Genomic DNA, 25557 nt, shown 5'->3' with positions numbered 1-25557 from the left:
GTGGCAAGCCAACGGGACTGTGGCGTGCTCCGGTGGCAAGCCAACGGGACTGTGGCGTGCTCCGGTGGCAAGCCAACGGGACTGTGGCGTGATCCGGTGGCAAGCCAACGGGACAGTGGCGTGCTCCGGTGGCAAGCCAACGGGACAGTGGCGTGCTCCGGTGGCAAGCCAACGGGAAAGTGGCGTGCTCCGGGACAGTGGCGTGCTCCGGTGGCAAGCCAACGGGACAGTGGCGTGCTCCGGTGGCAAGCCAACGGGAAAGTGGCGTGCTCCGGTGGCAAGCCAACGGGAAAGTGGCGTGCTCCGGTGGCAATCCAACGGGAAAGTGGCGTGCTCCGGTGGCAAGCCAACGGGAAAGTGGCGTGCTCCGGTGGCAAGCCAACGGGAAAGTGGCGTGCTCCGGTGGCAAGCCAACGGGACAGTGGCGTGCTCCGGTGGCAAGCCAACGGGACAGTGGCGTGCTCCGGTGGCAAGCCAACGGGAAAGTGGCGTGCTCCGGTGGCAAGCCAACGGGACTGTGGCGTGCTCCGGTGGCAAGCCAACGGGACAGTGGCGTGCTCCGGTGGCAAGCCAACGGGACAGTGGCGTGCTCCGGTGGCAAGCCAACGGGACAGTGGCGTGCTCCGGTGGCAAGCCAACGGGACAGTGGCGTGCTCCGGTGGCAAGCCAACGGGAAAGTGGCGTGCTCCGGTGGCAAGCCAACGGGACTGTGGCGTGCTCCGGTGGCAAGCCAACGGGACTGTGGCGTGCTCCGGTGGCAAGCCAACGGGAAAGTGGCGTGCTCCGGTGGCAAGCCAACGGGAAAGTGTCGTGCTCCGGTGGCAAGCCAACGGGAAAGTGGCGTGCTCCGGTGGCAAGCCAACGGGACAGTGGCGTGCTCCGGTGGCAAGCCAACGGGACAGTGGCGTGCTCCGGTGGCAAGCCAACGGGACAGTGGCGTGCTCCGGTGGCAAGCCAACGGGACTGTGGCGTGCTCCGGTGGCAAGCCAACGGGACTGTGGCGTGCTCCGGTGGCAAGCCAACGGGACTGTGGGGTGCTCCGGTGGCAAGCCAACGGGAAAGTGGCGTGCTCCGGTGGCAAGCCAACGGGACAGTGGCGTGCTCCGGTGGCAAGCCAACGGGACAGTGGCTTGCTCCTGTGGCAAGCCAACGGGACAGTGGCGTGCTCCGGTGGCAAGCCAACGGGACAGTGGCGTGCTTCGGTTGCAAGCCAACGGGACAGTGGCGTGCTACGGTGGCAAGCCAACGGGAAAGTGGCGTGCTCCGGTGGCAAGCCAACGGGACTGTGGCGTGCTCCGGTGGCAAGCCAACGGGACTGTGGCGTGCTCCGGTGGCAAGCCAACGGGACAGTGGCGTGCTCCGGTGGCAAGCCAACGGGACAGTGGCGTGCTCCGGTGGCAAGCCAACGGGAAAGTGGCGTGCTCCGGTGGCAAGCCAACGGGACTGTGGCGTGCTCCGGTGGCAAGCCAACGGGAAAGTGGCGTGCTCCGGTGGCAAGCCAATGGGAAAGTGGCGTGCTCCGGTGGCAAGCCAACGGGACTGTGGCGTGCTCCGGTGGCAAGCCAACGGGACTGTGGCGTGCTCCGGTGGCAAGCCAACGGGACTGTGGCGTGCTCCGGTGGCAAGCCAACGGGACTGTGGCGTGCTCCGGTGGCAAGCCAACGGGACTGTGGCGTGCTCCGGTGGCAAGCCAACGGGACTGTGGCGTGATCCGGTGGCAAGCCAACGGGACAGTGGTGTGCTCCGGTGGCAAGCCAACGGGAAAGGGGCGTGCTCCGGTGGCAAGCCAACGGGACTGTGGCGTGCTCCGGTGGCAAGCCAGCGGGACTGTGGCGTGCTCCGGTGGCAAGCCAGCGGGAAAGTGGCGTGCTCCGGTGGCAAGCCAGCGGGAAAGTGGCGTGCTCCGGTGGCAAGCCAACGGGAAAGTGGCGTGCTCCGGTGGCAAGCCAACGGGACTGTGGCGTGCTACGGTGGCAAGCCAACGGGACTGTGGCGTGCTTCGGTGGCAAGCCAGCGGGAAAGTGGCGTGCTCCGGTGGAAAGCCAACGGGAAAGTGGCGTGCACCGGTGGCAAGCTAACGGGAAAGTGGCGTGCTCCGGTGGCAAGCCAACGGAAAAGTGGCGTGCTCCGGTGGCAAGCCAACGGGAAAGTGGCGTGCTCCGGTGGCAAGCCAACGGGAAAATGGCGTGCTCCGGTGGCAAGCCAACTGGAAAGTGGCGTGCTCCGGTGGCAAGCCAACGGGAAAGTGGCGTGCTCCGGTGGCAAGCCAACGGGAAAGTGGCGTGCTCCGGTGGCAAGCCAACGGGACAGTGGCGTGCTCCGGTGGCAAGCCAACGGGACAGTGGCGTGCTGCGGTGGCAAGCCAACGGGACAGTGGCGTGCTCCGGTGGCAAGCCAACGGGACAGTGGCGTGCTCCGGTGGCAAGCCAACGGGAAAGTGGCGTGCTCCGGTGGCAAGCCAACGGGACTGTGGCGTGCTCCGGTGGCAAGCCAACGGGACTGTGGCGTGCTCCGGTGGCAAGCCAACGGGACTGTGGCGTGCTCCGGTGGCAAGCCAACGGGACAGTGGCGTGCTCCGGTGGCAAGCCAACGGGACAGTGGCGTGCTCCGGTGGCAAGCCAACGGGACTGTGGCGTGCTCCGGTGGCAAGCCAACGGGAAAGTGGCGTGCTCCGGTGGCAAGCCAACGGGAAAGTGGCGTGCTCCGTTGGCAAGCCAACGGGAAAGTGGCGTGCTCCGGTGGCAAGCCAACGGGACAGTGGCGTGCTCCGGTGGCAAGCCAACGGGACAGTGGCGTGCTCCGGTGGCAAACGAACGGGACAGTGGCGTGCTCCGGTGGCAAGCCAACGGGACAGTGGCGTGCTCCGGTGGCAAGCCAACGGGACTGTGGCGTGCTCCGGTGGCAAGCCAACGGGACTGTGGGGTGCTCCGGTGGCAAGCCAACGGGAAAGTGGCGTGCTCCGGTGGCAAGCCAACGGGACAGTGGCGTGCTCCGGTGGCAAGCCAACGGGACAGTGGCTTGCTCCTGTGGCAAGCCAACGGGACAGTGGCGTGCTCCGGTGGCAAGCCAACGGGACAGTGGCGTGCTTCGGTTGCAAGCCAACGGGACAGTGGCGTGCTACGGTGGCAAGCCAACGGGAAAGTGGCGTGCTCCGGTGGCAAGCCAACGGGACTGTGGCGTGCTCCGGTGGCAAGCCAACGGGACTGTGGCGTGCTCCGGTGGCAAGCCAACGGGACAGTGGCGTGCTCCGGTGGCAAGCCAACGGGACAGTGGCGTGCTCCGGTGGCAAGCCAACGGGAAAGTGGCGTGCTCCGGTGGCAAGCCAACGGGACTGTGGCGTGCTCCGGTGGCAAGCCAACGGGAAAGTGGCGTGCTCCGGTGGCAAGCCAATGGGAAAGTGGCGTGCTCCGGTGGCAAGCCAACGGGACTGTGGCGTGCTCCGGTGGCAAGCCAACGGGACTGTGGCGTGCTCCGGTGGCAAGCCAACGGGACTGTGGCGTGCTCCGGTGGCAAGCCAACGGGACTGTGGCGTGCTCCGGTGGCAAGCCAACGGGACTGTGGCGTGCTCCGGTGGCAAGCCAACGGGACTGTGGCGTGATCCGGTGGCAAGCCAACGGGACAGTGGCGTGCTCCGGTGGCAAGCCAACGGGAAAGTGGCGTGCTCCGGTGGCAAGCCAACGGGACTGTGGCGTGCTCCGGTGGCAAGCCAGCGGGACTGTGCCGTGCTCCGGTGGCAAGCCAGCGGGAAAGTGGCGTGCTCCGGTGGCAAGCCAGCGGGAAAGTGGCGTGCTCCGGTGGCAAGCCAACGGGACAGTGGCGTGCTCCGGTGGCAAGCCAACGGGACAGTGGCGTGCTCCGGTGGCAAGCCAACGGGACAGTGGCGTGCTCCGGTGGCAAGCCAACGGGACAGTGGCGTGCTCCGGTGGCAAGCCAACGGGAAAGTGGCGTGCTCCGGTGGCAAGCCAACGGGACTGTGGCGTGCTCCGGTGGCAAGCCAACGGGACTGTGGCGTGCTCCGGTGGCAAGCCAACGGGAAAGTGGCGTGCTCCGGTGGCAAGCCAACGGGAAAGTGTCGTGCTCCGGTGGCAAGCCAACGGGAAAGTGGCGTGCTCCGGTGGCAAGCCAACGGGACAGTGGCGTGCTCCGGTGGCAAGCCAACGGGACAGTGGCGTGCTCCGGTGGCAAGCCAACGGGACAGTGGCGTGCTCCGGTGGCAAGCCAACGGGACTGTGGCGTGCTCCGGTGGCAAGCCAACGGGACTGTGGCGTGCTCCGGTGGCAAGCCAACGGGACTGTGGGGTGCTCCGGTGGCAAGCCAACGGGAAAGTGGCGTGCTCCGGTGGCAAGCCAACGGGACAGTGGCGTGCTCCGGTGGCAAGCCAACGGGACAGTGGCTTGCTCCTGTGGCAAGCCAACGGGACAGTGGCGTGCTCCGGTGGCAAGCCAACGGGACAGTGGCGTGCTTCGGTTGCAAGCCAACGGGACAGTGGCGTGCTACGGTGGCAAGCCAACGGGAAAGTGGCGTGCTCCGGTGGCAAGCCAACGGGACTGTGGCGTGCTCCGGTGGCAAGCCAACGGGACTGTGGCGTGCTCCGGTGGCAAGCCAACGGGACAGTGGCGTGCTCCGGTGGCAAGCCAACGGGACAGTGGCGTGCTCCGGTGGCAAGCCAACGGGAAAGTGGCGTGCTCCGGTGGCAAGCCAACGGGACTGTGGCGTGCTCCGGTGGCAAGCCAACGGGAAAGTGGCGTGCTCCGGTGGCAAGCCAATGGGAAAGTGGCGTGCTCCGGTGGCAAGCCAACGGGACTGTGGCGTGCTCCGGTGGCAAGCCAACGGGACTGTGGCGTGCTCCGGTGGCAAGCCAACGGGACTGTGGCGTGCTCCGGTGGCAAGCCAACGGGACTGTGGCGTGCTCCGGTGGCAAGCCAACGGGACTGTGGCGTGCTCCGGTGGCAAGCCAACGGGACTGTGGCGTGATCCGGTGGCAAGCCAACGGGACAGTGGTGTGCTCCGGTGGCAAGCCAACGGGAAAGTGGCGTGCTCCGGTGGCAAGCCAACGGGACTGTGGCGTGCTCCGGTGGCAAGCCAGCGGGACTGTGGCGTGCTTCGGTGGCAAGCCAGCGGGAAAGTGGCGTGCTCCGGTGGCAAGCCAGCGGGAAAGTGGCGTGCTCCGGTGGCAAGCCAACGGGAAAGTGGCGTGCTCCGGTGGCAAGCCAACGGGACTGTGGCGTGCTACGGTGGCAAGCCAACGGGACTGTGGCGTGCTTCGGTGGCAAGCCAGCGGGAAAGTGGCGTGCTCCGGTGGAAAGCCAACGGGAAAGTGGCGTGCACCGGTGGCAAGCTAACGGGAAAGTGGCGTGCTCCGGTGGCAAGCCAACGGAAAAGTGGCGTGCTCCGGTGGCAAGCCAACGGGAAAGTGGCGTGCTCCGGTGGCAAGCCAACGGGAAAATGGCGTGCTCCGGTGGCAAGCCAACTGGAAAGTGGCGTGCTCCGGTGGCAAGCCAACGGGAAAGTGGCGTGCTCCGGTGGCAAGCCAACGGGACTGTGGCGTGCTCCGGTGGCAAGCCAACGGGACTGTGGCGTGCTCCGGTGGCAAGCCAACGGGAAAGTGGCGTGCTCCGGTGGCAAGCCAACGGGACTGTGGCGTGCTCCGGTGGCAAGCCAACGGGACTGTGGCGTGCTCCGGTGGCAAGCCAACGGGACAGTGGCGTGCTCCGGTGGCAAGCCAACGGGACAGTGGCGTGCTCCGGTGGCAAGCCAACGGGACTGTGGCGTGCTCCGGTGGCAAGCCAACGGGAAAGTGGCGTGCTCCGGTGGCAAGCCAACGGGAAAGTGGCGTGCTCCGTTGGCAAGCCAACGGGAAAGTGGCGTGCTCCGGTGGCAAGCCAACGGGACAGTGGCGTGCTCCGGTGGCAAGCCAACGGGACAGTGGCGTGCTCCGGTGGCAAACCAACGGGACAGTGGCGTGCTCCGGTGGCAAGCCAACGGGACAGTGGCGTGCTCCGGTGGCAAGCCAACGGGACTGTGGCGTGCTCCGGTGGCAAGCCAACGGGACTGTGGGGTGCTCCGGTGGCAAGCCAACGGGAAAGTGGCGTGCTCCGGTGGCAAGCCAACGGGACAGTGGCGTGCTCCGGTGGCAAGCCAACGGGACAGTGGCTTGCTCCTGTGGCAAGCCAACGGGACAGTGGCGTGCTCCGGTGGCAAGCCAACGGGACAGTGGCGTGCTTCGGTTGCAAGCCAACGGGACAGTGGCGTGCTACGGTGGCAAGCCAACGGGAAAGTGGCGTGCTCCGGTGGCAAGCCAACGGGACTGTGGCGTGCTCCGGTGGCAAGCCAACGGGACTGTGGCGTGCTCCGGTGGCAAGCCAACGGGACAGTGGCGTGCTCCGGTGGCAAGCCAACGGGACAGTGGCGTGCTCCGGTGGCAAGCCAACGGGAAAGTGGCGTGCTCCGGTGGCAAGCCAACGGGACTGTGGCGTGCTCCGGTGGCAAGCCAACGGGAAAGTGGCGTGCTCCGGTGGCAAGCCAATGGGAAAGTGGCGTGCTCCGGTGGCAAGCCAACGGGACTGTGGCGTGCTCCGGTGGCAAGCCAACGGGACTGTGGCGTGCTCCGGTGGCAAGCCAACGGGACTGTGGCGTGCTCCGGTGGCAAGCCAACGGGACTGTGGCGTGCTCCGGTGGCAAGCCAACGGGACTGTGGCGTGCTCCGGTGGCAAGCCAACGGGACTGTGGCGTGATCCGGTGGCAAGCCAACGGGACAGTGGCGTGCTCCGGTGGCAAGCCAACGGGAAAGTGGCGTGCTCCGGTGGCAAGCCAACGGGACTGTGGCGTGCTCCGGTGGCAAGCCAGCGGGACTGTGCCGTGCTCCGGTGGCAAGCCAGCGGGAAAGTGGCGTGCTCCGGTGGCAAGCCAGCGGGAAAGTGGCGTGCTCCGGTGGCAAGCCAACGGGAAAGTGGCGTGCTCCGGTGGCAAGCCAACGGGACTGTGGCGTGCTACGGTGGCAAGCCAACGGGACTGTGGCGTGCTTCGGTGGCAAGCCAGCGGGAAAGTGGCGTGCTCCGGTGGAAAGCCAACGGGAAAGTGGCGTGCACCGGTGGCAAGCCAACGGGAAAGTGGCGTGCTCCGGTGGCAAGCCAACGGAAAAGTGGCGTGCTCCGGTGGCAAGCCAACGGGAAAGTGGCGTGCTCCGGTGGCAAGCCAACGGGAAAATGGCGTGCTCCGGTGGCAAGCCAACTGGAAAGTGGCGTGCTCCGGTGGCAAGCCAACGGGAAAGTGGCGTGCTCCGGTGGCAAGCCAACGGGAAAGTGGCGTGCTCCGGTGGCAAGCCAACGGGACAGTGGCGTGCTCCGGTGGCAAGCCAACGGGACAGTGGCGTGCTGCGGTGGCAAGCCAACGGGACAGTGGCGTGCTCCGGTGGCAAGCCAACGGGACAGTGACGTGCTCCGGTGGCAAGCCAACGGGAAAGTGGCGTGCTCCGGTGGCAAGCCAACGGGACTGTGGCGTGCTCCGGTGGCAAGCCAACGGGACTGTGGCGTGCTCCGGTGGCAAGCCAACGGGACTGTGGCGTGCTCCGGTGGCAAGCCAACGGGACAGTGGCGTGCTCCGGTGGCAAGCCAACGGGACAGTGGCGTGCTCCGGTGGCAAGCCAACGGGACTGTGGCGTGCTCCGGTGGCAAGCCAACGGGAAAGTGGCGTGCTCCGGTGGCAAGCCAACGGGAAAGTGGCGTGCTCCGGTGGCAAGCCAACGGGAAAGTGGCGTGCTCCGGTGGCAAGCCAACGGGACAGTGGCGTGCTCCGGTGGCAAGCCAACGGGACAGTGGCGTGCTCCGGTGGCAAACCAACGGGACAGTGGCGTGCTCCGGTGGCAAGCCAACGGGACAGTGGCGTGCTCCGGTGGCAAGCCAACGGGACTGTGGCGTGCTCCGGTGGCAAGCCAACGGGACTGTGGCGTGCTCCGGTGGCAAGCCAACGGGACTGTGGCCTGCTCCGGTGGCAAGCCAACGGGACTGTGGCGTGCTCCGGTGGCAAGCCAACGGGACAGTGGCGTGCTCCGGTGGCAAGCCAACGGGACAGTGGCGTGCTCCGGTGGCAAGCCAACGGGAAAGTGGCGTGCTCCGGTGGCAAGCCAACGGGAAAGTGGCGTGCTCCGTTGGCAAGCCAACGGGACAGTGGCGTGCTCCGGTGGCAAGCCAACGGGACAGTGGCGTGCTCCGGTGGCAAGCCAACGGGAAAGTGGCGTGCTCCGGTGGCAAGCCAACGGGACTGTGGCGTGCTCCGGTGGCAAGCCAACGGGACTGTGGCGTGCTCCGGTGGCAAGCCAACGGGACTGTGGCATGCTCCGGTGGCAAGCCAACGGGACAGTGGCGTGCTCCGGTGGCAAGCCAACGGGAAAGTGGCGTGCTCCGGTGGCAAGCCAACGGGAAAGTGGCGTGCTCCGGTGGCAAGCCAACGGGACAGTGGCGTGCTCCGGTGGCAAGCCAACGGGACAGTGGCGTGCTCTGGTGGCAAGCCAACGGGACAGTGGCGTGCTCCGGTGGCAAGCCAACGGGACAGTGGCGTGCTCCGGTGGCAAGCCAACGGGACAGTGGCGTGCTCCGGTGGCAAGCCAACGGGAAAGTGGCGTGCTCCGGTGGCAAGCCAACGGGACTGTGGCGTGCTCCGGTGGCAAGCCAACGGGACTGTGGCGTGCTCCGGTGGCAAGCCAACGGGAAAGTGGCGTGCTCCGGTGGCAAGCCAATGGGAAAGTGTCGTGCTCCGGTGGCAAGCCAACGGGAAAGTGGCGTGCTCCGGTGGCAAGCCAACGGGACAGTGGCGTGCTCCGGTGGCAAGCCAACGGGACAGTGGCGTGCTCCGGTGGCAAGCCAACGGGACAGTGGCGTGCTCCGGTGGCAAGCCAACGGGACTGTGGCGTGCTCCGGTGGCAAGCCAACGGGACTGTGGCGTGCTCCGGTGGCAAGCCAACGGGACTGTGGGGTGCTCCGGTGGCAAGCGAACGGGAAAGTGGCGTGCTCCGGTGGCAAGCCAACGGGACAGTGGCGTGCTCCGGTGGCAAGCCAACGGGACAGTGGCTTGCTCCTGTGGCAAGCCAACGGGACAGTGGCGTGCTCCGGTGGCAAGCCAACGGGACAGTGGCGTGCTTCGGTTGCAAGCCAACGGGACAGTGGCGTGCTACGGTGGCAAGCCAACGGGAAAGTGGCGTGCTCCGGTGGCAAGCCAACGGGACTGTGGCGTGCTCCGGTGGCAAGCCAACGGGACTGTGGCGTGCTCCGGTGGCAAGCCAACGGGACAGTGGCGTGCTCCGGTGGCAAGCCAACGGGACAGTGGCGTGCTCCGGTGGCAAGCCAACGGGAAAGTGGCGTGCTCCGGTGGCAAGCCAACGGGACTGTGGCGTGCTCCGGTGGCAAGCCAACGGGAAAGTGGCGTGCTCCGGTGGCAAGCCAACGGGACAGTGGCGTGCTCCGGTGGCAAGCCAACGGGACAGTGGCGTGCTCCGGTGGCAAGCCAACGGGACAGTGGCGTGCTCCGCTGGCAAGCCAACGGGAAAGTGGCGTGCTCCGGTGGCAAGCCAACGGGAAAGTGGCGTTCTCCGGTGGCAAGCCAACGGGAAAGTGGCGTGCTCCGGTGGCAAGCCAACGGGACAGTGGCGTGCTCCGGTGGCAAGCCAACGGCAAAGTGGCGTGCTCCGTTGGCAAGCCAACGGGACAGTGGCGTGCTCCGGTGGCAAGCCAACGGGACAGTGGCGTGCTCCGGTGGCAAGCCAACGGGACAGTGGCGTGCTCCGGTGGCAAGCCAACGGGACAGTGGCGTGCTCCGGTGGCAAGCCAACGGGACAGTGGCGTGCTCCGGTGGCAAGCCAACGGGACAGTGGCGTGCTCCGGTGGCAAGTCAACGGGACTGTGGCGTGCTCCGGTGGCAAGCCAACGGGAAAGTGGCGTGCTCCGGTGGCAAGCCAACGGGAAAGTGGCGTGCTCCGGTGGCAAGCCAACGGGAAAGTGGCGTGCTCCGGTGGCAAGCCAACGGGAAAGTGGCGTGCTCCGGTGGCAAGCCAACGGGAAAGTGGCGTGCTCCGGTGGCAAGCCAACGGGAAAGTGGCGTGCTCCGGTGGCAAGCCAACGGGAAAGTGGCGTGCTCCGGTGGCAAGCCAACGGGAAAGTGGCGTGCTCCGGTGGCAAGCCAACGGGACAGTGGCGTGCTCCGGTGGCAAGCCAACGGGACAGTGGCGTGCTCCGGTGGCAAGCCAACGGGACTGTGTCGTGCTCCGGTGGCAAGCCAACGGGAAAGTGGCGTGCTCCGGTGGCAAGCCAACGGGAAAGTAGCGTGCTCCGGTGGCAAGCCAACGGGAAAGTGGCGTGCTCCGGTGGCAAGCCAACGGGAAAGTGGCGTGCTCCGGTGGCAAGCCAACGGGACTGTGCCGTGCTCCGGTGGCAAGCCAACGGGACTGTGGCGTGCTCCGGTGGCAAGCCAACGGGAAAGTGGCGTGCTCCGGTGGCAAGCCAACGGGAAAGTGGCGTGCTCCGGTGGCAAGCCAACGGGACAGTGGCGTGCTCCGGTGGCAAGCCAACGGGACAGTGGTGTGCTCCGGTGGCAAGCCAACGGGAAAGTGGCGTGCTCCGGTGGCAAGCCAACGGGAAAGTGGCGTGCTCCGGTGGCAAGCCAACGGGAAAGTGGCGTGCTCCGGTGGCAAGCCAACGGGAAAGTGGCGTGCTCCGGTGACAAGCCAACGGGAAAGTGGCGTGCTCCGGTGGCAAGCCAACGGGACTGTGGCGTGCTCCGGTGGCAAGCCAACGGGACTGTGGCGTGCTCCGGTGGCAAGCCAACGTTAAAGTGGCGTGCTCCGGTGGCAAGCCAACGTTAAAGTGGCGTGCTCCGGTGGCAAGCCAACGGGAAAGTGGCGTGCTCCGGTGGCAAGCCAACGGAAAAGTGGCGTGCTCCGGTGGCAAGCCAACGGGAAAGTGGCGTGCTCCGGTGGCAAGCCAACGGGACTGTGGCGTGCTCCGGTGGCAAGCCAACGGGACTGTGGCGTGCTCCGGTGGCAAGCCAACGTTAAAGTGGCGTGCTCCGGTGGCAAGCCAACGTTAAAGTGGCGTGCTCCGGTGGCAAGCCAACGGGAAAGTGGCGTGCTCCGGTGGCAAGCCAACGGGAAAGTGGCGTGCTCCGGTGGCAAGCCAACGGGAAAGTGGCGTGCTCCAGTGGCAAGCCAACGGGAAAGTGGCGTGCTCCGGTGGCAAGCCAACGGGAAAGTGGCGTGCTCCGGTGGCAAGCCAACGGGAAAGTGGCGTGCTCCGGTGGCAAGCAAACGGGAAAGTGGCGTGCTCCGGTGGCAAGCCAACGGGAAAGTGGCGTGCTCCGGTGGCAAGCCAACGGGAAAGTGGCGTGCTCCGGTGGCAAGCCAACGGGTCTGTGGCATGCTCCGGTGGCAAGCCAACGGGACTGTGGCGTGCTCCGGTGGCAAGCCAACGGGACTGTGGCGTGCTCCGGTGGCAAGCCAACGGGACTGTGGCGTGCTCCGGTGGCAAGCCAACGGGACAGTGGCGTGCTCCGGTGGCAAGCCAACGGCAAAGTGGCGTGCTCCGGTGGCAAGCCAACGGGAAAGTGGCGTGCTCCGGTGGCAAGCCAACGGGAAAGTGGCGTGCTCCGGTGGCAAGCCAACGGGAAAGTGGCGTGCTCTGGTGGCAAGCCAACGGGAAAGTGGCGTGCTGCGGTGGCAAGCCAACGGGAAAGTGGCGTGCTCCGTTGGCAAGCCAACGGGAAAGTGGCGTGCTCCGGTGGCAAGCCAACGGGAAAGTGGCGTGCTCCGGTGGCAAGCCAACGGGAAAGTAGCGTGCTCTGGTGGCAAGCCAACGGGAAAGTGGCGTGCTCCGGTGGCAAGCCAACGGGAAAGTGGCGTGCTCCGGTGGCAAGCCAACAGGAAAGTGGCGTGCTCCGGTGGCAAGCCAACGGGAAAGTGGCGTGCTCCGGTGGCAAGCCAACGGGAAAGTGGCGTGCTCCGGTGGCAAGCCAACGGGACAGTGGCGTGCTCTGGTGACAAGCCAACGGGACTGTGGCGTGCTTCGGTGGCAAGCCAGCGGGAAAGTGGCGTGCTCCGGTGGCAAGCCAACGGGAAAGTGGCGTGCTCCGGTGGCAAGCCAACGGGAAAGTGGCGTGCTTCGGTGGCAAGCCAACGGGAAAGTGGCGTGCTCCGGTGGCAAGCCAACGGGAAAGTGGCGTGCTCCGGTGGCAAGCCAACGGGAAAGTGGCGTGCTCCGGTGGCAAGCCAACGGGAAAAGGTGTGCTCCGGTGGCATGCTAATGGTAAAGGTGTGCTCCAGTGGCATTCTAACGGTAAACGTGTGCTGCGGTCACATGCTAATGGTAAAGGTGTGCTCCCGTGGCATGCTAACGGGAATAGGTGTGCCCGGTGGCATACTAACGGGAAAAGGTGTGCTACGGTGGCATGCTAGCGGGAAATGGTGTGCTTCTGTGGCATGATAACGAGAAAAGGGGTACTCCATTGGCACCACAATGGTCAAGGGACTTGGAAATGTCACATGTGAAGTCATACTCGCATAGTGTCTGTTGTTGCAGGGATCAAAAGAGCGACCCGGTGGAACAAGATGTGGACACTGTGCGGCAGATGGTGGTTTAAGGACAGCAAAATAAGACCAAGCAACAGCAAGAAAACAATCCAAGAATTACCGCAGCAGACAAGTAAGTGATTGTGATTCTTTTAAACGGTGATGTATGATCAGATGAAGTGGAATGCAGTAAGTTTGGAAATATGATTAACATGTTAATAAAGTGTCTGAAATGTATGAGCGAGAAAGAGAAAAAGGTGGATTGTTACAGGGGGACAGCTGAGAGTAGGGAGTTGCAGAGAAAGTCCTTGTGACAGGTTTAGGATGTATACGGCTGTTTATTGCCTCCTCCACATACAAAGGCAGGAGATGAGACTATCAAACTATTGAACTTGGAGTTGTCAGTAATGTTGGAGGTGAAATTAATAAAGCAAGTAAAATGGGAAAGAAAAAAAGGGGTTGTATGTTTGCCTGGTCAGAGGGATGTTTGCCTGATCATGGGGATGTTTGTCTGGTCATGGGGATGTTTGCCTGGTCAGGGGGATGTTTGCCTGGTCAGGGGGATGTTTGTCTGGTCAGGGGGATGTTTGCCTGGTCAGGGGGATGTTTGCCTGGTCAGGGGGATGTTTGTCTGGTCAGGGGGATGTTTGGTCAGAGGGTTGTTTGCTTCACGTTGGGGAAGAGGGAAAGGACTGAATGATCCGGCACCTGTCCTATCCACAGGATGGTCAGCTAGTGCCGCCATTGGGAAAGAGCTGACCTAGTGTCACTATCAATCATCAGAGTCTGCAGTACAACTGATTAGGGGTCCAGCAGGGGGGCGCTGATGACACAGGTGGACCTTGGGGCGGTTTTCCGGTTGCGGACGCTGCACCTTGAGGGTTTTCTTCATGTAATTATCCTCCTCACATTGCAGACTTGTGAACTTTATAAATATTCTTCATTTGCTTATTTTCTTCCTTCTCTCCCAAACACGTTGCTGAAGTGCTGTCTCACCCCCACTGCCCCCATCCAGAAGCTTCTTGTAGCTGCTGTTCAGTGAGATTTGTCCTCTATATACCAGCAGTCTGTGTATGGGCCTGTCCCTGTCTGATCCTCTCTGCTCTCCACCCCTGCACTCAGACATGGGAAACCCTGTACTCAGATTACTTCACATCTTGGTGAACAACAGCTGAAAGGACCCTATAAAGGAGCCTGTACCAGGCAGGTGACAGCGGTGCAGCATTGTGCTTGTGGGGGCAATCGGGCGGTGGAGTCAGAAATTGGGGAATACTTGGGTGCTCTCTGGACGGACAATATTAGTGCTGCAGTAATTTCCCACAAGTTTTTGCACAGAGCGGCCACTAATATAGAATAAAGTAAAACAATTGTGCTCTGTAAATAATGGCTGTGCTTTGCTACAAATGCTTCATGTTCGCAGGAGGTTTTTTTTTCTTTAATAAATTTTATTTAGTTTATAATTGATTTTTTCTCTTTCTGCTAGATATCAGGACATGATAGAAGCCGTACGGGACTGGTATAAGAAGTTCTTGGCTGAGAAGGAAAGAAGCTTCATTCCTCCATGAGCTGCAGTTCTTTGTGTCCAGTCGGGAGCTCTATTAGTAAGTAGATTTTATCACCGGCGCAGACATTTCCGGGAAGGTTCCAATTGGCCGAATACAAGACGTTCATTAAACTCTTCAATTGAAATAAACGTCTGGTTATCATCCACAATACTTAATACCGATCACTTGTCACAAATTTGTATATTTTTTACCTGTTATAAAATGCTGCTCATCCCTTGAATCTTTTCTTTTTTTTTGTCATTTTAGACAAAACATTACATATTTCTGACAAGTTCCAGGTCTTTTCACATCACTCGTTTTGCAGGTTCTTTAATGCTACAGCACTTACGTTATTGGGGTCATTTTTGTGCAGTTTGCAGTTACATGATTTTTTATACATGTTTTTTTTTAGCTTTGTCTTGTTATTACATCACATTCATCTTTTTCCTCTCTTGCTTTCCTGGACTGAAGGAAACATATCTCCAAGTCACTCTGAGCTGCCGGCAGGAGAGATGGACCCTCAGGAGCCTCCTAGTCTTCAGAATCCACATGAAGGAGAAGTCCAAGAACAAGAAAGGCCTCCGACAGCAGAGCAACCTGTCCGCCAAAAAGTCCCAGAAGAAGAAGCGATGGTCCCGCAGCTCATCTGTGTTTTTCCTAAATGTGGTTTATACTTTTACTGATTGTAATTTTCTTGGTCGATACCAGATAAAGTTTTGGATGACAACTGTCTGGACTTGTGTCTTATTTTACATTTCTCCTTTTTTCTTCTTGCTTCCCCTCCAGTGAGATCTGGCTTAGGTGATAAAAGCCTTTCTCTATCCGGCATTTTTGCAGCAGGCTGGAGAAAGACTTTCTGGATGATAACTTGCCTTAGTCTCAGATGCCCATCCACTAGTTAGCTTTAGACCGGACGCTTGTCCACACAACACATCCCGACTCCCTCATATACATGAATGTGGTTATATGTGTGGGGGAGATGGCCCCATACACAGCACATGGTCGGCTGCTCCAGCAAAAATCCTTGGGTTTGACCTACCTTCCTGTAATATATATGGGGGGCCATTAGTTGGATGTTTGCAGGACCCCTCTTTGTCCAACAGCTTCCCTCCCCCACACATAGCAAGCAGTGTACAGACAAGCTCCCTTCCCGCACATACAGCATATATAGCATATAAAGAAAAAACCTAGAAGTCTGAACAGAAACATAAATTGATGTGCATGCAAAATGTAAATGCATGTTCACACAAGGCCACTAGACAAAGAAAAACCAAAGACAAGCAAAATACCCAAGTAACTGGAAGTAAATGGGTAAATCGCACAGTGCAAAAATAATAAATAATGAAGGGTATTTAGTTAACATAATTTTGATCAAAATAATGTAAAAGCTATCCTGCCACATCACGGCAACCCTTATGGGACAGTCCTAACTCTAATATTAAAACCTTACCATTTGTCAAGTGACGTACATATGGATAAGGGCAGAGAGACTGACCCCCTAGTAGAAGCATAGACCTGAGGCAGAATAAACATTTCAGCTCAGACAAAGGGTGGCCACACCCTAATATGTACTAAAGCACACTACAAAGAAAAAACCTAGAAGTCTGAACTGAAACATAAATTGATGTGCATGCAAAATGTAAATGCATGTTCACACAAGGCCACTAGACAAAGAAAAACCAAAGACAAGCAAAATACCCAAGTAACCGGAAGTAAATGGGTAAATCGCAAAGTGCAAAAATAATAAATAATGAAGGGTATTTAGTAGTGAAGAGCGAGCACTAAAATGCTCGGGTGCTCAAAGCTCGGGCAAAGCTCGCCATGATACTCGGTTGCTCGACCTGAGCCACGAGCCCAATGTTAGTCTATGGGAGACCCGAGCATTTTCGCGGCGGCATTCCCGGCTGTCTTTTAAAAGCCTAACAAGTGCCCAAAATGTGGCAGTGCTCAAATGACATGGGGACAGCATGGGGATCGCCCCAGGAAGCATTTCTGACCCCCAGGTCACTTCTGTCAATAACGTGGTCAGAGGTATTAAGCCACTTTTAAGGGCTCACAATAAAACGTTCAAAAACTAAACTGAAACTGCTTTCCTGTGAAATATGTTAAGGAAGTTCCTTTCCAGGGTAAAGACTTGTGTATAAGGTAAAATAAATAACAGAAAAAAAAAAATACTCCTCCACACCTTGGGCTATGTTCACAAGTAGCATTTTTAATGTGTTTTTGCACTTTTGTATTGCTTCAACCGTGACAAATGCATTCACCGGGAAATGTCATTTTAACATTTTACAACCTTATCTGGCCATGTGCTGTGTGACACATGCATACAGTGCTGAAAAGACATGGGGACAGCATGGGGAAGACCCCTGGAAGCATCCCTGACTCCCCGGTCACTGCCTAAAAGTGTGCCCATCAGAAGTCATCCTTGCCGCATCAGAAGATGCAGACTTGCAACTATCCCCGTGCAAGTTCTTGTCCCAGGGCAGGGTTCAATTGTACCTCCCCCATTCCTTGCAATGCAAGCGCAAATATGCAGCCAACCACCCACCCACCCCCAGGCTGCAATACCATACTGCTTGCTTGCACTTGAAATTGGGCCTTTTAGGCATGTGGAGGCGGAATCTGGCCACCATGTCATGGCAGCGTTGGCGGCCTGGTATCCATACTCAGTCCCCAGCCGCCCGGCGGCGGGGTGTCCACACTCGGTCCCCAACCGCCAGGGGGCGGCCGGGTGTCCATACTCGGTCGCCAGCCACCTGGGGGCAGCCGGGTGTCCATAAACGGTCCCCAGCCGCCCCTATTTCTCCTTGGAACATCCCCCCACACACTTTTCTTAGCCTGGCCTGCTTTAGGGCAGCATTGGACGAGCCCACCAGAGAACCAGACTCCTCCGGTGGGCCCTGGCTTCTCCATCAGGGGAGTTGAGAGTGCCAAGGTGAGGACCATGATGATGATACAAGTTAGCATCTGCTTTGTTTTGTTGGAATGCAAGCGCATGTATGTAGTAGCGGCAAGGCCTGAGGTGGTCAGCGTTTTGGCGCATATCCTACCTCCTCCAAGGATTGCTGGATGTTTTCCTGCTACTATCCCAGTTCTATGACTCCCGTTAAAACAAAGCTTCAGGTGATGAATGATGGATGAGGTGGTAGCAAAGGAGAGCAGGAGGAACAGGGACCATTCACATCAATATCAGGCCAGTCAACCACATATGTCTTGTAGGATATGTTTCTGTAACAAAAGGAGCGGTTTGGCTACACAGTTATAGGGCATACAGTGAGTGCAATGCCTACCAAAAATTTCGAGGCACTCCAATGTACCTTGGAAATGACATGGAGGTCAGAGGGCCTTAACTAAACAGTTTTTTTCCATTTATAGCAACTGGGTCTCCTGTACAATGTTGGCCTAAACAGTGAATGGAAGGCTTTCCAAAAATTATGAGGGACTGCAATGCCCCTTGAAACAGACGTGGATTACAGCATACTAAAAACCTTCTACCCACTATTGGGGAGTGGGTCTCCCTTAGTATTCGCCTTTGCATTGAAAAGCAAAAGCTGACTAAAATTAGGAGGAAATGCAATGTCCGTTGGAAGAGTTGTGGAGGTTAGAGGTAATTAAAAACAACATTTCAATGCCCCTAGGAAGAGCTGTGGAGTTCAGAGTGGCTTAAGAAGACTGTTTTAATGTCCCTTTGAAGAGACATGGAGGTCACAGTAGCTTAACAAGATGGTTTTAATGCCCCTCGGAAAAGACGTGGAGGTCCCAGTAGCTTAACCAGACGGTTTGAATGCCCCTCGGAAGAGGGGCTTTTAATGCCCCTTCCAAGAGCCATACAGTACAGCATAGTACAAACATTATTCCCATTATTGGGGAGTGTGTATCCCATAGTCATTGCTTATGCCTTCCAAGCAAAAGCTGCCAAAAATTGGGACGGAGGAACTTGCAATGCCCCTTACAAGAGCCATGCAGTACAGCATATTCCAAACATTATTCCCATTATTGGGGAGTGGGTCTCCCATAGTCTTTGCTTATGCCTTCCAAGCAAAAGCTGCCAAAAATTAGGACGAAGGAGCTTGCAATGCCCCTTACAAGAGCCATGCAGTACAGCATATTACAAACATTATTCCCATTATTGGGGAGTGGGTCTCCCATAGTATTTGCTTATGCCTTCCAAGAAAAAGCTGCCAAAAATTAAGAAGAACTGCAATGCCCGTTCGAAGAGTCGTGGAGGTTAGAGTTAATTAAAAACAACATATCAATGCCCCTTGGAAGAGCTGTGGAGTTCAGAGTGGTTTAACAAGACGCTATTAATGCCCCTCAAAAGAGATGTGGAGGTCCCAGTAGCTTAACAAGACGGTTTTAATACCCCTTGGAAAAGTGGTGGAGGTCCCAGTAGCTTAACAAGACGGTTTTAATACCCCTCGGAAAAGTGGTGGAGGTCACAGTAGCTTAAGAAGACGCTTTTAATGCCCCTCAGAAGAAAAGTGGCGATCCCAGTAGCTTAACAAGACGGTTTTAATGCCCCTTGGAAAAGTGGTGGAGGTCGCAGTAGCTTAACAAGACGCTATTAATGCCCCTCAGAAGAGACGTGGAGGTCCCAGCAGCTTAACAAGACGATTTGAATGCCCCTTGGAAGAGACGTGGAGGTCACAGTAGCTTAACAAGACGCTATTAATGCCCCTCAGAAGAGACGTGGAGGTTCCAGCAGCTTAACATGACGGTTTTAATGCTCCTCAGAAAAGTGGTGGAGGTCCCAGTAGCTTAACAAGATGGTTTTAATGCCCCTCAGAAACGTAGTGGAGGTCCCAGTAGCTTAACAAGACTGTTTGAATGCCCCTTGGAAGAGACGTGGAGGTCCCAGTAGCTTAACTGGCCGGTTTAAATGCCCCTTGGAAAAGTGGTGGAGGTCACAGTAGCTTAACAAAACGCTATTAATGCCCCTCAGAAGAGACGTGGAGGTCTCAGTAGCTTAACAAGACGGTTTTAATGCTCCTTAGAAAAGTGGTGGAGGTCCCAGTAGCTTAACAAGACGGTTTTAATGCCCCTTGGAAAAGTGGTGGAGGTCACAGTAGCTTAACAAGACGGTTTGAATGCCCCTTGGAAGAGACGTGGAGGTCCCAGTAGCTTAACAAGACGGTTTTAATGCTCCTCAGAAAAGTGGCGGAGGTCCCAGTAGCTTAACAAGACGGTTTTAATGCCCCTTGGAAAAGTGGTGGAGGTCGCAGTAGCTTAACAAGACGGTTTGAATGCCCCTTGGAAGAGACGTGGAGGTCCCAGTAGCTTAACAAGACGGTTTGAATGCCCCTTGGAAGAGACGTGGAGGTCCCAGTAGCTTAACAAGACTGTTTTAATGCCCCTCGGAAAAGTGGTGGAGGTCACAGTAGCTTAACAAGACGCTTTTAATGCCCCTCGGAAGAGACGTGGAGGTCCAAGTAGCTTAACAAGACGGTTTGAATGCCCCTTGGAAGAGACGTGGAGGTCCCAGTAGCTTAACAAGACGGTTTGAATGCCCCTTGGAAGAGACGTGGAGGTCCCAGTAGCTTAACAAGACAGTTTTAATGCCCCTCGGAAAAGTTGTAGAGGTCACAGTAGCTTAACAAGATGCTTTTAATGCCTCTCAGAAGAGACGTGGAGGTCCCAGTAGCTTAACAAGATGGTTTGAATGCCCCTTGGAAGAGAAGTGGAGGTCCCAGTAGCTTAACAAGACGGTTTTAATGCTTCTCGGAAAAGTAGTGGAGGTCCCAGTAGCTTAAAAAGACGCTTTTACTGCCCCTCGAAAAAGTGGTGGAGGTCGCCGTAGCTTAACAAGACGGTTTGAATGCCCCTTGGTAGAGACGTGGAGGTCCCAGTAGCTTAACAAGACAGTTTGAATGCCCCTTGGAAGAGACGTGGAGGTCCCAGTAGCTTAACAAGACGTTTTTAATGCCCCTCGGAAAAGTGGTGGAGGTCACAGTAGCTTAACAAGTCGCTTTTAATGCCCCTCAGAAGAGAAGTGGAGATCCCAGTAGCTTAACAAGACGGTTTGAATGCCCCTTGGAAGAGACGTGGAGGTCACAGTAGCTTAACAAGACGGTTAGAATGCCCCTTGGAAGAGACGTGGAGGTCACAGTAGCTTAACAAGATGGTTTTAATGCTCCTCGGAAAAGTGGTGGAGGTCCCAGTAGCTTAACAAGATGCTTTTAATGCCCCTCGGAAAAGTGGTGGAGGTCCCAGTAGCTTAACAAGACGCTTTGAATGCCCCTTGGAAGAGACGTGGAGGTCACAGTAGCTTAACAAGATGGTTTTAATGCTCCTCGGAAAAGTGGTGGAGGTCCCAGTAGCTTAACAAGACGGTTTTAATGCCCCTTGGAAAAGTGGTGGAGGTCGTAGTAGCTTAACAAGACTGTTTGAATGCCCCTTGGAAAAGTGGTGCAGGTCCCAGTAGCTTAACAAGATGGTTTGAATGCCCCTTGGAAGAGACGTGGAGGTACCAGTAGCTTAAAAAGACGGTTTTAATGCCCCTCGGAAAAGTGGTGGAGGTCCCAGTAGCTTAACAAGACGGTTTTAATGCCCCTCGGAAAAGTGGTGGAGGTCCCAGTAGCTTAACAATACGCTTTTAATGCCTCTCAGAAGAGACGTGGAGGTCCCAGTAGCTTAACAAGACGGTTTGAATGCCCCTTGGAAGAGACGTGGAGGTCCCAGTAGCTTAAGAAGAGGGTTTGAATGCCCCTTGGAAGAGACGTGGAGGTCCCAGTAGCTTAACAAGACGGTTTTAATGCTTCTCGGAAAAGTGGTGGAGGTCCCAGTAGCTTAATAAGACGCTTTTAATGCCCCTCGAAAAAATGGTGGAGGTCGCAGTAGCTTACCAAGACGGTTTGAATGCCCCTTGGAAGAGACGTGGAGGTCCCAGTAGCTTAACAAGACAGTTTGAATGCCCCTTGGAAGAGACGTGGAGGTCCCAGTAGCTTAACAAGACAGTTTGAATGCCCCTTGGAAGAGACGTGGAGGTCCCACTAGCTTAACAAGACGTTTTTAATGCCCCTCGGAAAAGTGGTGGACGTATCAGTAGCTTAATAAGACGCTTTTAATGCCCCTCAGAAAAGTGGTGGAGGTCCCAGTAGCTTAACAAGACGGTTTGAATGCCCCTTGGAAGAGATGTGGAAGTCCCAGTAGATTAACAAGACGGTTTTAATGCTCCTCGGAAAAGTGGTGGAGGTCGCAATAGCTTAACAAGACGCTTTTAATGCCCCTTACAAGAGCCATACAGTACAGCATTTTAAAAATATTATTCCCATTATTGGGGAGTGGGTCTCCCACAGTCTTTGCTTATGCCTTCCAAGCAAAAGCTGACAAAAATAAGGACGGAGGAACTTTCAATAATGGCAACACGGACCACGGTCACCCTGGTGGTATAGTGGTGGTGGAGGCTGAGGATAAGAACATAAAACAGCCGAAATGAGGAAGCGTATACCCATGTGTGGGTGTGAAGCGGTGCATGTGAATACACCTTCCGAAATAACACAGTGGATTTGACTTTATGTTACTCTGCTGTCATTTGGTGGTGATGAGAAGTCTGGCCCAATCCAGCTACTGTTCATTTTGATAAGGGTCAGCTTGTCAGCATTGTCAGTTGACAGGCGAGTGCGCTTATCAGTTATAATTACCCCAGCAGCACTAAAAACACGCACCGATAACACGCTAGCGGCAGGGCAGGCCAGGACCTCCAAGGCGTACAGAGCGATTTCATTCCAAGTGTCCAGCTTGGATACCCAATAATTAAAAGGCACAGAGGAATCAAGGAGGACGCTGGTACGGTCGGCAAGGTACTCCCTCACCATCTTTTGAAACTTTCCACTGCTTGTGAGAGTACCCCGCGCCTCAGGGCCTGTAAGCTGGGCAGGTCTCAGAAAACTGTCCCAGAATGTTGACAGTGTTCCCCTGCCTCTGCTGGATTGGAGTTGCCTCTCTCTCGCTTGTACGCCTTGGTTGGTCAACGAACTGTGACCTCTGCCGCTAGCGTGTTCAGATGGGAATTTTTTTTTAACAGTTCTGCAGCAAGGGCCTTCTGGTACTGCCCCATTTTCGTAGACCTCTCCACCTCAGGAATAAGAGAGTGAAAGTTCTCCTTGTAGCGGGGGTCTAAAAGTGTCACCAACCAGTAATGACTGTCACCCAACATTTTGACAACGCGAGGGTCACGGTTAAGGCAGAGTAACATAAAGTCAGCCATGCGTGCCAGACTGGTAACGGGCAAGACTTCCGTGTCCTCACCAAGATGACGACTGACCATGCTCTCCTCCTCCTCCTCCTCCACCCCCCTGTCCTCAGGCCACCCACGCTGAACTGACAGTATGACAGTTGTACAGGTACTACCGTCTACAGCACATGATACAAGCTCCTGTTCTTCCTCCTCCTCCTCTCCCTCATTGTCCCCCAATGCACGTTGGGATGAAATGAGGCTGGGCTGTGTGTAATCGACCGCTACGGCTTCTTGATCCATTTCATCATACTCTGGCTGCAATGCCTCCTCTTTAATTCTCTGCAGAGAGCATTGCAAAAGACAGACAAGTGGAATGCTGACGCTAATGATGGCGTCATCGCCACTCACCATCTTGGTGGACTCCTCAAAGTTTGTCAAGATGGTACATACAGTACAGACCAAAAGTTTGGACACACCTTCTCATTTAAAGATTTTTCTGTATTTTCATGACTATGAAAATTGTACATTCACACTGAAGGCATCAAAACTATGAATTAACACATGTGGAATTATATACTTAACAAAAAAGTGTGAAACAACTGAAAATATGTCTTATATTCTAGGTTCTTCAAAGTAGCCACCTTTTGCTTTGATGACTGCTTTGCACACTCTTGAGAGACTGCCATAAAGACTGAGAGGAGGGGGCATCTTTGCATGCAGTATGGACAGGGGATTGCCATGCACACACAACAGGTGACACCAGCTGACACTGGTCATGGACCCTGGGGTTCGCCCCACAAAGTCGGGTGCTTTGCTGCCATGTGCCTGATCATGCTGGTGGTGGTCAGGCTGGTAGTTTTGTCACCCCTGCTGATGCTGGCATGGCAGGTGGTACAAATGGCCTTTTTGGGGATATCAGCAGAGTCTTTAAAAAAATTCCTGACTCTGGAAGACCTACAGGTTGTACTGGCAACGTCCCTCGTGTTGGTGTTACGGGGAACTGTTGCCGGCCTTCTGTGTGCGGCCACCACACTGCTTTTTTCTGCCTGTTGGGGTACTCTGCCTCCCTCACCCTGTCTGCTGCTGGCCTCGCTCTGCATGTCCTCCTGCCACATTGGGTCAGTTACTAGATCATCCACCACCTCCTCCTCTTCCACTTGCGCACCACGATCCTCCTCCTCACTTCCTGGCAATTGTGTCTCGTCATCGTCAACCTCTTGTGACAAATTGCCAGCGTTGACTTCCTCTGGCCGTGGCTGTTCAAATATTTGGGCATCTCTACATGGGATCTCCTCTTCCACCACTTCAAGCGGAGCAGGCGAGGGGCACAAATCTGGAAATGGACCAGTGAACAGCTCTTCAGAGTGTCCAAGTGTGGGATTAGTTGCTGTCTGACGACACTCGGCATGGTGGGAGGGAGGAGCATCAGGGTGAGGAGGAGTATGCGGTCGAGACTCATGGCTACTAAGAGTTGACCGTGTGGAAGACAGACCGGAGGTGGTGGTGCCCAGGTAACTGGAAGTATTATCTGCTATCCAATTAATAACCTGTTCACACTGATCTGGTGTTGTTCTGTGCTTCCCTAGTAATTCGGTCAAGAAGTGGGAGCGAGAAGATATGGCTGTTGGTTGTGGCACATTTTCACCTTGGCCACGGCCCCGTCCTCTGCATGCACCATCACCAGAACGTCCACTTCCATGTCCCTTGCCACGCGCCTTGCCCATTGTAAAGTAAGTAAAATAGCTGACACTCGCACCATCAATGGAAAAATAAAGTAGATTAGAACCGTGGAAGAGGAAAACCACAGTTCTATTTCTCTGGCCTACACCCGACTCTTTTAAACAATCTGAACAATCAGGGAGAAACTATTACTGTTTTTCTTTACGGAAAAAATACCAAAAGGTGAATAATAGAGATTTTTTACCGTGGAATGGCAAAACCACAGTTATTGTTTACTGGGGTATACCAGAAAATTTTAAATAGATATATTTGTGTCTGAACAATCAGGAGACACTACTACTGTTTTTCTTTGCGGCAAAAAATGCCAAAAGCAGGATAATAGAGATTTTTTACCGTGGAACAGCAAAACCACAGTTATAATTTACTGGTGTATACCAGACTATTTTCAACAGATATATTTGTGTCTGAACAATCAAGAGACACTATTAGTTTTTTTTTTTTACGGTGACACATATTACTATAACTTGCACCCATAGTGCAAAAAAAACAAAAACCCTAAAAAAACACAATGGGTTCAACCGTACTCAAATTGTTAACTAGGAGCAAATGATTAGTGTGAATAATATAATATTTTGATTGGAGATGATCCAACCTCTGGTTCCACCACTGATCCTGAGAATGAAGGAATGGGGAACCTATCAGCTTTTTTTTTTCCTGCACAGCTGTGCTCCCAACCACCCACAGTGCAAAAAAAACCCCTAAAAAAACAATAGGTATAACCGTACTCAAATTGATAATTGGGAGCAACGATTAGTGTGAAGGATATAATATTGTGATTGGCGATGTTCCATCCACTGATTCTGAGAATGAAGAAATGGGAAACCTATCAGCTTTTTTTCCTGCACAGTTGTGCTCCCACCCATTGCGCAAAAATACCCTAAAAAAATGCACGTACTCAAATTGTTAATTGGGAGCAATGATGAGTGTGAAGGGATATAATATCTTGATTGGCGATGGTCCGACCTGTGGTTCCGCCACCGATCCCAAGAATGAAGGAATTGAGAACCTGTAAGCTTTTTTTTTCCTGCACAGCTGTGCTCCCAAACACCCACCCATAGTGCAAAAAATAAAAAAAACAATAGATCCAACTGTACTCAAATTGTTAAATTGGGAGCGTGAAAAAAATAATGCATCCACTTCTTTCTAAATTAGGCTGTCAGACCCCCAAGAATGACATCCTAGTAATATGCCATGACTTATACCTCTTTAAATGTATGCAAAGGATAAACCTGGATATCCAGGTATACGTTCTATTGATTGATTTCTATAAGGGCCTATTTACACACGTAAATGTGTATCTGCTACGGACATGAATGATTGGCTGCAGCCCTTCCACTTGGCCAGTCAATGGATCCGCAAATCACAACAAGTAATTCAAGGAAATGGAAAAGTAAAAAAAAAAATTCTAGTAACATTGCATAGCGTACCGGTGATTGCGCTATTTAACTTGCCATCAGTGATTGACGGCATATAAATGGTTAAACAGCAGTGATTGACGCTCCGCTCTGGCCGCTGCTGTTACAGCAAGATGTCAGCTGTGTAGGATG

Source organism: Phyllobates terribilis, unplaced genomic scaffold (genome assembly GCF_046119375.1).
Source record: "Phyllobates terribilis strain yellow unplaced genomic scaffold, ASM4611937v1 Scaffold_132__1_contigs__length_4960021, whole genome shotgun sequence".
NCBI lineage: Eukaryota > Metazoa > Chordata > Amphibia > Anura > Dendrobatidae > Phyllobates > Phyllobates terribilis.
The sequence above is the reverse complement of the archived record's forward strand: the minus strand, read 5'-3'. Positions refer to the sequence as shown.